We start from the raw sequence: 12,789 nt of genomic DNA, 5'->3' as shown, positions 1-12,789 counted from the left end.
TTGACTTTTCATAGTTGACCCTTGACCATTAACTTTGACTTCCCATTTTGCCCCTCATTTCCATTTGAATTCGAATTCATTTCTTCCCTCCATTTATTCCCATGGATGTCCACCACCTTCTAGAAGCTTCTGGAACCTTGACTTTGTAGAGTTGACTTTGACCAACATTTCCTAGTGTGACTAGGATTTCTTGTAAATGAAGGATTCCTTATCCATTTCGACTTCTCGTAATGACCATAATGCCCCTGGGGTCTCCTAGTGTGACTAGGGCTCCTTTCCCTAGTTGGGTTAGGTTTCCTAGTTCAACCAGGATTTCCTGTTCCAATTAGGATTTCTCATTTCTGGCTCCGCAATGATGGTTCTGAACTTGATGTTTCCTAGTGTGACCAGGAATCCTCATTCGACTAGGATTTCGGCCCCTTTCCTGGTTTGACCAGGATTTCTCTCGTTTTCCTAGTTTGACTAGGAAATGTCTAAAAATGGTCCTTTTGGCTCCTTTTCTCTTCTTTGCTCATTTTATCCTATAAGAACAAAAACAAACTAACAACACACAAAATATCGAGTTCTTGCACTCTGAGTTAGGGAGTTAGTATCATAAAATAGTGTAAAATGAGCACTCAACAAAGGACCACCTGCTGCTGCAAGCCCAAGCTCACCTTGCCGTGAGCCAATTGCTTGTGCTAGGTGCTTCCTTCTTCCTCCCTCCTTGCCGCAGCCCCCATTTGTTGCACCTCTGATTTTTGTTTTCCTTTTCCTTCTAGTATCTATTCTTATTGTTGGATCATGTTACTGATTTTATTTAATTAGTTTGCTGTTTTATTTAGTTGTCTCTTTAATTCCTTTATAGCTTTGGTTCTGAAATTATTTAGCTATTTATGTTTATGCAATTTAATTTATGTGATCTCATTTAATTGTGTAGTTGTTCTAGTTGCTTTATGTTTCTGATTTTTTTAATTAGTGCATGCGTTTAATCTTGTGTGTCTTGCGTTTCTGATTTCATTTAGTTTATGCTTCTAAGTTTGTTTAATTTGTGTTTCTGATTTCCGTTAACAATCATGAATTGGGACTTTATTTATTTGTTGCTGTTTTGTTTCTTTTATTTGTTTTATTTAATTATGTAGGTTAGTTATTCTATCTTGCATGTTAGTTGTAGGTCGATTAATGGATTCGTATGCTTTAACAAATCGTTTATCCGTCTCTTGGTCTGTTAGTTTGATGTTTGCACGTATTAAATTTCCACTATCTATTAAAACCCCCGTCACTAGTTGTTTGCATCCTTTGACTGGCCACCTTAGGGTAATTGCATCTAGTTTATCCGTTAGGTTTAGCTGTGAAATAGTCAAAGACACTAAACCACAAGTAACAAGGGAATAAGGGATTATTCTTGGTAGTGGGGTTGGGCGACCTCTATAAGGAAATAGTCAAAGCTTATATGTTGTGCATGTTTGACGTTCTCATAAAACTTAATGACTCCTGCATGGGTAACAGCTGCCCTAGCTTGAACTAGGGAACATGTAGGTTAACTAGCTAAGGAAGGCCCAAGAAGCTCTTAGTTTATGCATTAGGAGAACAATGGCGAGAAAGTAACTAGCCAAACCTTTTTAGCTGTCAAACTTTAATATGTTGTGTTCAAATTAACTGTCATTAGCCTTGGATGGTTATTGCATGCTTATCTGATTTGAAACTGAAAACTTAACATTGCAAGATAGAATAAAGTGTGTGTGCGTGTGGTGATGTGTGCGTGTGTTTCCATCTTTCCAAAACCCCCCATTTAGTTATTCTATTGATTAATTGAATTGATTTGTTGTGTATTAACCATTCCCTGTGGGATCGACCTCGTGCTTGTACGCTTTGCTACTGATGCGATTCGTGCACTTGCGAGTAAACTTAGAATGAGATAATTGCTTATTTTATTCTAAGAAAACACATCAACAAGTTTTTGGCGCCGTTGCCGGGGAATGGTGTCTAATATCAATGAATTGGTGTAATTAGTCATTAGAATTAGGTTTATTAGCTAGATTTCAGTTTTTGTTAATTTTTAGTTTTTAATAAATGCCATGCCTTTATATGCATTCTTTCTACTGATTGTGTGTTTTTCTCTTGATTAGGTGTGTTTTATGAACCCTGAGCTTGTTGCTAGGTTGGAGAGGCTCAAGAACGAAGCTTTAGGTGCATCACAAGTCAGCCCGCAACCTAGTGCATCAGATTCGAGTAGTGAAGAGACTGAGAGTGTCGAAATGGCTGAAGCAAATGAGATGGTGCCGCAGCCCCTGAGCCATTTTTCAGCACCTTCGCTGCCCACTCAACCATCGTGCATTCGGTATGCCACCATAGCCACTGATTTCGAAATCAAGAGTGGTCAGATTCACTTGTTGCCGAGCTACCATGGGCTGAATGGGGAGGATCCGATCCACTTTTTGAAGGAGTTTTCTGGGGTTTGTGAAGCCGCACAATTGAGGGGCCTGAATGCCGATCAGTACCGTTTGAGGATGTTCCCTTTTGCGCTTAAGGACAAGGCAAAGAGGTGGTTGTATTCGCTGCCCAGTGGTTCCATTTCGACATGGGATGATCTTTCGAGCAAGTTTTTGAACAAGTTCTATTCCATTTCCAAGACTAATTCGATTCGGAAGGAAATCCTTGGATTTGTGCAGAAGGCGGACGAACCATTCCATGAGACTTGGGACAGATTCAATGAGTTACTTACTAGCTGCCCACACCACAACTTATCTCCTTGGTATGTGATTTGCTGTTTTTATCAGGGATTGTTGGAGAGAGACCAAGCCAAGGTGGATTCAGCATGTGGTGGTGCGTTTATGTCAAAAACGGAGGATGAGGTTACAGAATTGTTTGAGTCGCTTTCTTTGAGTTCTCAACAATGGGATTCCAATCGTGCAAGAGGAGGACAAAAGAGAGGGTTATATGAGGTGGCTGATGTGCCAAACACCATGGAGGGACAGATTATGGAAATCAAGACTATGGTGCAGAAGTTATCTTTGGCTCAAGAGAAGATGATGAGTGTGCAAGGACAAGGGGGTGACGTGGAACAAGTGAACCAGGTTGGGAGCTATCCTAGGGTGCCATATGACCCATATTCCAACACTTACAACCCTGGATGGAAGAACAACCCGAATTTCAGGTGGAGCAACAATAATGGACAGTAAGCTAGTGGGAGCACCAACAAGCCGTATGTGCACCCTAATGCCGAGAGGTCTAGTTTGGAGGACAAGATTGCTCAGATTGCTCAAAGAACCACTTCCCTTGCCCAAAGCACCAATGCCTTCATGAACCGTACCGAGCAGCAGATGCAAGCCAATTCGAAGGCTATTGCACACTTGGAGAGTCAAATGGGTCAGATTGCCACTACTTTGGGTCAGAGAGAGAAGGGGAAGTTGCCAAGTCAGCCCATCGTCAACCCGAAGAATGAGGAGCATGTAAATGCTATTTTGAGGACTACTGCAAGAAAAAGAGTTAGAGTGGTCAAGACTAAGGAGGTGAAGGAAGTGATTGAGATCAGTGATAGTGAGGAAGAGGAGGATCCAGAAATGATTGAAGAGGAAGCTGATACACGTGTGATTCCCCTCATTCCGGACATTGACATCACCAAATTTCCAGCAACCATGAGGGAATTGAAGTCTATTGAGAAGAAGGTTGAGGAGCAAGGGCATAGTCACAATGTTCCTAGGGAGATTTGTGGTTATCTCTTTGCATCTTTTCCAAGCAAGAAGAAGGATCCGGGCTCGTTGATCATACCATGCAGCATAGGGGAGCATAAGATCGCCAATGCCTTAGTTGACAGTGGTTCAGCTATCAATGTCATGCCGCTGGTTGTGTTCGAGAGGCTTGGATTTAAGGAGGCTGATTTGCAACCATTTGATGTGGACATTCGCTTCGCCAACTCTTCAGCCCAAAAAGCTTGTGGTATGCTTGTGGATGTTTTGGTTAAATGTCGTAAATTACTAATCCCCTCTGATTTCATAGTGCTAGATGTGCCGACAATTCCGGGCGACGTCTCTATTATTCTTGGGAGACCATTTTTGTGCACCTCTAACATGGAGTACAAAGCATTGGAGAGCGCCATGACGATTCGGTACTACACCAAGCGAGTGCTGTATGTGCTCACTTCCGAGATGCCAGAAAACGAGGAGGTCACTTTTTATGGAGAGGAGAAGTCCGAGATGGAGAGCTTCTTCAGTTCGTTCCTAGGGAATGCCGAGAGTAGCAATGGCAAGAGGAAGAGGAAAGGACGCAAGTAAAGGAGATGGAAATGTCAGGCTGAAGACAGAAAAACAAGCGCTTATTGGGAGGCAACCCAAGTTTTTGTTTCGAATAATGGAGGAAGAGTCATTGAGGACCAAGGAGGCCGCGCCTACCCTTGGAGTGTCCACGCTTGCGTACGCAAGTAAACAGTTTCTTTATTTCGCTTCATAAGACAATTTCTCGTTTTGGTGTGTTTATTTGGTTTTGGATATTTGCAATTTCCCGTTTCGCTTAATTTGATCATTTTTGCATTTATTTCATATACATTGAGGGCAATGTATCATTTAAGTGTGGGGGGAAGGGCAATTGTCGTTTGTTAGTGTTTTTAGGTTAGAACAAGTGTTTAGAGTGTTTTAAGTGTTTTTGAGTGTTTTTAGAAAAAAGAAAAAAAAATTTCGTTTTTAGTGTTTTTAGGTGTTTTTAGGTTAGAAAAAAAAAAACTTTTTCTTTTGTTTTTAAACTTAGGGTGTCAAAACCCACATCAAAATGCACGTTTTCATGAGATCTCATTCACCTTAGTGATGGATGTGATTCTTTTGAAGTGTGCGACATCGTTTTAAAAACAAAAAGTTTTTGAGTCATTTTGGGTGTTTCAGGTCGTTTTGAGTCCCCAACTAATTGATTTGAGTGTGCATGATTGTTATGAGCATGTTTTAGTATTGTGTGTATAATTGGTGTTCTTTTCATTCTAATAGTGTTCCATAACATATCTTGCAATTCTATGTCATTTGGCCTTGTTGATATGAATTTAGGTTGTGATTAGCATTACTAATGATTATATGCATAATAGAGTAGACTTGCATGACCTAAGTGAGCTTTTGAGCCCTGTTCTTCAATTCTTGAGTGTTGCGCGCCACTCTGATTCTATCATTGTCATATAAGTCGTTGTTTTGATCTCATTGTCTTTCATTTGGTCATTTGCTTGGAATATGCATAATCTTGAATCAATGAGCTAGAACTCTTTTCTTGTGTATACAAAGCATGCCGTATTTGCATAACTCTTGAGAAATGAATTTAGGCCCTGTTTGTGTACCCCATAGCCTGAAAGCCTACCCATTACATGTTTTATCCTTAGTTACCCATTTTGAGCCTTTTAAGCCGTTTTCTTTGTTACCCCATACCAAACCCTAAGTTTGGGGGTGTACCACCCCTTTTACCCGTTTTACCCTTTTTATGGTATTGCAAGCTGTTTACATGTTGATTGAGGTGAAAAAGAAGTGAAAATGCATAGCTTGTACAAAATGTGTTAGAAAAGTGTGTATGCCGTGCCCAAAGAAAAGAAAAAGAAAAGAAATCAAAGAAAAGAGATGGGACGGTTTCAAAAGAAAAAAAAAAAAAAAAAAAAAAAAAGAGAGCAAAAAGAGTTCAAAGTAAGCTATGAAGTGCAAAGAAGCAAAGTGTACCTCAGAATGTTCTATTGATGCTTGCAATTCCATGAAATTAGCCCTTTGTGTTTCCCTTTCATTTCAGTATCTTATCCTAGCCTAAGCCTTCATTATAACCCTATTAAAAGCCCTAGCTGATCTCAAGAGTGTGTATTATACTTACGTGGAGTCTATTTAAGAAGGGAGCCTATGGCTATTGATTCTATTTCAAGCATTTGTATTCCTTTCATGAGATCAGTATTCTTTCTAAAATGTGCCTTTATTTCATGTACATATGTGAGCTAATTGTTTTTGTTACATAATTCCTCTCACATATACTTTTGAGTGCACATATCAACCCAATTCTTGAGTGTTTATCATTGAGAGTATGCCATAGTGAGGATTGGAGTTGAATCTATTATGTATGTATTGATTTAGTTTTGTTTGTCTAATACTTGGATTTGTGTCAAGGATGGCCTATATGACAATAGAGGAGCGAGGTATGTTATTTGAAATGTTATTAGAATTTGGAGAATACCATTTATATGCCTTGCTTTCTTATGTGATTAATGGTTGTGCGCATGAATTCAGTTGTTGGGATGTTGGAGTCAGTTTTGAGTCTTTTCTTTCCTTTATTTGCTCGAGGACTAGCAAAATCTAAGTTTGGGGGTGTGATGAGTGTGCATTTTGCATCACTTTATGATACTAATTCCTTAACCTAGAGTGTTAGAACTCGCTATTTTGTGTTTCTTGTCTTGTTTTTGTGTTTTCAGGTCAAATGAAGCAGAAATGAGAAAAAGAAGCAAATGGAGCCATTTTGGGACATTTCCTGGTCAAACCAGGAAAACGAGTGAAATCCTGGTCAAACCAGGAAAAGTGCAGAAATCCTAGTCAAATGAGGATTCCTAGTCACACTAGGAAACATCAAGTCCAGAACCATCATTGCGGAGCCAGAAATGTGAAATCCTGATCCGAACAGGAAATCCTGGTCGAACTAGGAAACCTAACCCAACTAGAGAAAGGAGTCCTAGTGACACTAGGAGACCCCAGGGGCAATATGGTCATTACGAGAAGTCGAAATGGATAAGGAATCTCTCATTTTCAAGAAATCCTAGTTGCACCAGGAAATGTTTTTCAAGGGTCCAGAAGCTTCCAGAAGGTGGTGGAAATCCATGGAAATGAATGGAGGGAAGAAATGAATTTGAATTCAAATGGAAATGAGGGGCAAAATGGGAAGTCAAAAGTGGAGGGCCCATGGGCCCTATGGATGCCGAACCAAGTGGGCCATGCATGCACATGCATGGGCCCAAACCCTAGCAGCCCAAAAGCCACACGCAAGGAGGAAGATGGCAGCCCATGCATGCGCATGCATGCCATGCAAACCCTAGCAAGACAAGGGGCCATGCGCAAGCCCAAGGTGACAAGCCCAAGGTGGAAGCCCATGGAGTGAAACCCTAGCCCATCTTGTGCAAGCTACTGAAGCCCAACATGGAAGCCCAACATGCAAGCCCAAAGCCCAAGACTACCAGCCCAAACACCAAGGAGGGACCCTAGCTAGGCTAGGCGTGAGCCACTCAAGCCCAAAAGGGAGCAGCCCATCACGCCAAGGCCTGATCAGCTAGCCCTAGCTGAAGCCGCAAGGCACTAGGAGAGCAAACCCTAGCCAGCCGCAACTTGCTCTTCCTTGCCTCTCAAGGAAGGCTTCTCCTATTTAAATCCCCTCATTCAGACTTTTAGAGGACATTATTTTCTCTCCTCCTCCAGCCGAAATCACTCTCTCTCTCCCTCTTAGTTTTATTTTGCTGTTTTAGGGTTTTAGTTTCAGACTTTTATTCTTGTAAGGTGAGCCGAATTCAGAGAGAGGTTTAGGAAGAGGGTGGCGTGACAAGTGAGAGGGAAGGACCACCTGCTGCTGCAAGCCCAAGCTCACCTTGCCGTGAGCCAATTGCTTGTGCTAGGTGCTTCCTTCTTCCTCCCTCCTTGCCGCAGCCCCCATTTGTTGCACCTCTGATTTTTGTTTTCCTTTTCCTTCTAGTATCTATTCTTATTGTTGGATCATGTTACTGATTTTATTTAATTAGTTTGCTGTTTTATTTAGTTGTCTCTTTAATTCCTTTATAGCTTTGGTTCTGAAATTATTTAGCTATTTATGTTTATGCAATTTAATTTATGTGATCTCATTTAATTGTGTAGTTGTTCTAGTTGCTTTATGTTTCTGATTTTTTTAATTAGTGCATGCGTTTAATCTTGTGTGTCTTGCGTTTCTGATTTCATTTAGTTTATGCTTCTAAGTTTGTTTAATTTGTGTTTCTGATTTCCGTTAACAATCATGAATTGGGACTTTATTTATTTGTTGCTGTTTTGTTTCTTTTATTTGTTTTATTTAATTATGTAGGTTAGTTATTCTATCTTGCATGTTAGTTGTAGGTCGATTAATGGATTCGTATGCTTTAACAAATCGTTTATCCGTCTCTTGGTCTGTTAGTTTGATGTTTGCACGTATTAAATTTCCACTATCTATTAAAACCCCCGTCACTAGTTGTTTGCATCCTTTGACTGGCCACCTTAGGGTAATTGCATCTAGTTTATCCGTTAGGTTTAGCTGTGAAATAGTCAAAGACACTAAACCACAAGTAACAAGGGAATAAGGGATTATTCTTGGTAGTGGGGTTGGGCGACCTCTATAAGGAAATAGTCAAAGCTTATATGTTGTGCATGTTTGACGTTCTCATAAAACTTAATGACTCCTGCATGGGTAACAGCTGCCCTAGCTTGAACTAGGGAACATGTAGGTTAACTAGCTAAGGAAGGCCCAAGAAGCTCTTAGTTTATGCATTAGGAGAACAATGGCGAGAAAGTAACTAGCCAAACCTTTTTAGCTGTCAAACTTTAATATGTTGTGTTCAAATTAACTGTCATTAGCCTTGGATGGTTATTGCATGCTTATCTGATTTGAAACTGAAAACTTAACATTGCAAGATAGAATAAAGTGTGTGTGCGTGTGGTGATGTGTGCGTGTGTTTCCATCTTTCCAAAACCCCCCATTTAGTTATTCTATTGATTAATTGAATTGATTTGTTGTGTATTAACCATTCCCTGTGGGATCGACCTCGTGCTTGTACGCTTTGCTACTGATGCGATTCGTGCACTTGCGAGTAAACTTAGAATGAGATAATTGCTTTTTTTATTCTAAGAAAACACATCAACAGTTATTAGGGTGAGAATTGTCTAAAACCATCCAAAATCATTTCCCAAAATCGAAATCAAGAGGAACTCGAAATGGGTTTAAACCCCTAAAATCCAACTTCACCAATTTCATAGAATTAACTATCAACACCCTAGGGGAAAGAATACTCGTACCTAGGGGATCATTTTTGACATCTGGAATGAAGGCCAAAAGTCGCCGGAAACGCCGGAATCAGCGGCGGAAGCCGCCAGCCTTCACAACGTTGATTCGTCTTCGAGAGGCGTCGGGTGGGCAATCGGAGCACACCACCATGCTCGGCTCGACGAGAGGAAGCCTCCTGGGCTGAAGCTGGGCCGCGAAGACGCCGGAAACGGCGAGTCAACGCCGGAGCTCCAAACAGCGAAACCTGGGTTCTTGGGTTCAGAGGGATTTCTGGGCTGCGCCGACACCAAGGGGAGGAAGAGGGAGGGACGGTGAGCTCGGGGAGCTCTCATCCGTCTCCATCCGCCGCCGGACGCGCGCCCACGCGCTGGTGACTGATCGATGGTACTAAACAGGCGAGAGAGAGAGAGAGAGAGAGAGAGAGAGAGAGAGAGCATCGGGGAGAGAGAAGAGAGAGTGTGCCCGAAATTTCTGGATTTTGGGTATTTAAAACCCACTCATGCAAAATTATGAAATTGCCCCTCCCTTCAAATGATCATATCTCTCAAACCGTAACTCTGATTTATACGTGCTTCGTGTCTACGAACTCGTGGACTCGAGATCTATCCAACAGGCCCAAAGTCAAAGTTAAAAGACTACTAATTTTAAAAGTCAACTTTGAAAGATACGGGATCTCACATTATGCGACTTCACATACCCCAAAAAATTCCTTTAGGAAGTGGATGGGATCCTCTCCATTCAGACCATGATAACTCGGCAACAAGTGGATTTGACCACTCTTGATCTCAAAATCAATAGCTATTGTCGCATAACGGATGCAAGAAGGTTGTGTGGGCAGCGAGGGTGCTGAAAAGTGACTCAAGGGCTGCGACACATTCTTATTAGCTTTAATCATTTCGACGCTCTCAATGTCCTCACTACTCGACTCAGATGCACTAGGTAGAGGACTGATGTTCGGATGTCCTAACGCTTCGTTCTTGAGCCTCTCTAACCTCTCAATGATTTCAGGGTTCATAAACAATACCTAATCAAGAGCAAACATCAAATCAGTAGAAAAAATGCTTATAAAGTCATGACATTTATTTTAAACTAAAAACTAACCAAAAATAAATCTAACTAATTTATCCTAATTCTAATGACTAATTAAATCAATTCATTTATATTAGATATCATTCCCCGACAACGGTGCCAAAAACTTGTTGATTGTTTTCTTAGAACAAACTAAAAATGCATTTTATTCTAAATATACGCACAAGTGCACGAATCGCATCAGTAGCAAAGCGTACAAGCACGAGGTCGATCCCATAAGGAATGGTTAATAAACAACAAATCAATTCAATTAATCAATTAGAATAACTAAATGAGGGAGATGGAAACATGTTCGTTATATTTTAATACTCGCAGTGCACGAATCTATATATAATATAGATGGCAAGCAAGGTCGATCCCACGAGGACTAATTAAGATCTTTAAATGATAATCCTAATGCTCAAGAAATAAGAAAATAAGACACAAGTGGCTGCCCAAGTTGTCACACCTAGGGCAGCTACTTACTGAAATGAAACACACACACGCACACACGAGTTGGAGGGGGTTTGTATGACTTAAAAACAGCAAATTAAACCTACTTTAAAGACTAAGATGCGCAACTAGCAGAGAGGATGAAAACAACAAGTTATCTTGTGAAAATAGATGGATGATGATACTAGGACTCTAAGATTTTACCACTAGACCTCCTATTTAATGTCATGGTGCAATTTCTGAAATCTTTAATTCCTATTGATGAATGTATTCGCATATTCACCTATGGCATAGCATGAAATGCGTGATTCCCCAAATGTACAAACTAGTGCATGGCGTCTACCCTAGTTTGGTACCCTAAATGCAACCTAGGCATGTCATCTACCTAAGAATGCAGCAAGGTCCATTAACACACAAATGAGATTATGAATACAAATAAAACCCTAAGGCATGGTGTCTACCTTAGGTGCTTTAGTATTGATTTCACACAATTAGAATTCAGCCAATTACTAGATCCTAAGTTGTTTATCACTTGTATTAGGGGCTGATTGGTTGTCCTCACCCTAAATTGATTAAATTCTAGATGCAATAACCCTAGGTGATCAATCAAGGATTATAAACACATAGAGAACAATGATAAAAATGAAATCAAAATCATCAAATCCATGGAATTAAACAAATAGCAACTACATCACCAATCCACTGAATATTCGGCCTAGGGCTGAACCCTAGACCCTATAAAATGTGATTAGTTCATGCTAGATAACAAGAACATCAAAGAAATCATGTTTATCATCTCCAAATTACAAGAAAAGAGAAGAAGAAAAGCCAAAACCCTAGGAGAGCTCACGCCTCCAAGCTGCAGCCCCTCTCTCTCTTTTTCTGATTTTTCTCCAAGTCTGGGAACCCTAGAACTCAGCAAGAGTTTGGTTTAAATAGGTAAGTGTGGCGGATCCCAATAGACTTGCATGTAGCTGATTTCCTCCCCTAATAAGCCTCCAATAAATCAGAAATTAAAAGGAGATAAATAAGGTAATTAAAAATCTGATTTTTAGAGCCAAATTAGGAAGGAGATTCTTTGCAAGGTGCGGCCAGCCTTTCACTTAGCACACACGCCACTTCTCTTATGGTTTGGGCTGGTCTTTTACTTGTTTCATGCTCTTGGAAGAATGGCATTCACATGCTTCTCATTCTTCGGGTTGACGACGGGCTGACTAGGCAACTTCCCCTTCTCTCTTTGACCCAAAGTAGTAGCAATCTGACCCACTTGACTTTCCAAATTTGCAATAGCCTTCGAGTTGGCTTGCATCTGCTGCTCGGTCCGATTCATGAAGGCATTGGTGCTTTGAGCTAGGGAAGTGGTGCTTTGAGCAATCTGAGAGATCTTCTCCTCCAAGCTAGACCTCTCGGCATTAGGGTGCATATAAGGCTTGTTGTTGCTCCTACTAGCTTGTTGTCCATTAGTGCTGCTCCACCTTAAATTGGGGTTGTTCTTCCATCCAGGGTTGTAAGTGTTGGAATAAGGTTCATACGGCACCCTAGGATAGCTTCCAACCTGATTCACTTGTTCCACGTCATTCCCTTGTGCTTGCACACCCATTAACTTCTCTTGAGCCAATGACAATTTCTGCACCAAAGTCTTGATTTCAGCAATCTGTCCCTCCATGGTGTTTGGTGCATCAGCCACCTCATATAACCTTCTCTTTGATCCTCCTCTTGAACGATTAGAATCCCATTGTTGAGAACTCAAAGAGAGTGACTCAAATAATTCTGTAGCCTCATCTTTAGTTTTAGACATAAATGTACCACCACTTGCCGAATCCACCTTAGCTTGATCTCTCTCCAAAAGTCCTTGATAAAAACAACAAATCACATACCAAGGGGATAGGTTGTGGTGCGGGCAACTAGTAAGCAACTCATTAAATCTGTCCCAAGTCTCATGGAATGGCTCATCAGCTTTTTGCACAAATCCAAGTATCTCCTTCCTAATCGAATTGGTTTTGGAAATAGAATAGAACTTGTTCAGAAACTTGTTCGAAAGATCATCCCAAGTTGAAATGGAACCACTGGGCAGCGAATACAACCACCTCTTTGCCTTGTCTTTAAGCGCGAAAGGGAACATCCTCAAACGATACTGATCGGCATTCAATCCCCTCAATTGTGCGGCTTCACATACCCCATAAAATTCCTTTAGGAAGTGGATCGGATCCTCTCCATTCAAACCATGGTAACTTGGTAATAAGTGGATCTGACCACTCTTGATCTCGAAATCAGTAGCTATTGTTGCATAACAGATGC

General features: G+C 40.9%; 2 non-coding genes across 2 annotated transcripts; one reads left to right on the top strand and one right to left on the bottom strand.

The window, feature by feature from the left end:
- Positions 1-2,619: 2,619 nt before the first annotated feature.
- LOC147283512 (small nucleolar RNA R71) lies at positions 2,620-2,725 on the bottom strand. Its single transcript, XR_015122710.1, has one exon. It is a non-coding gene; the product is annotated as a small nucleolar RNA R71 (small nucleolar RNA).
- A 9,652-nt stretch (positions 2,726-12,377) lies between these two features.
- Positions 12,378-12,484, top strand: LOC147283511 (small nucleolar RNA R71). The gene has a single exon (XR_015122709.1). It is a non-coding gene; the product is annotated as a small nucleolar RNA R71 (small nucleolar RNA).
- The last annotated feature ends 305 nt before the right edge of the window (positions 12,485-12,789 follow it).

Source organism: Dryas octopetala, chromosome 5, assembly GCF_963921425.1.
Source record: "Dryas octopetala chromosome 5, drDryOcto1.1, whole genome shotgun sequence".
Lineage (NCBI taxonomy): Eukaryota > Viridiplantae > Streptophyta > Magnoliopsida > Rosales > Rosaceae > Dryas > Dryas octopetala.
Note: the sequence above shows the minus strand (reverse complement) of the source record. Positions and strands in the feature narration are given on the sequence as shown.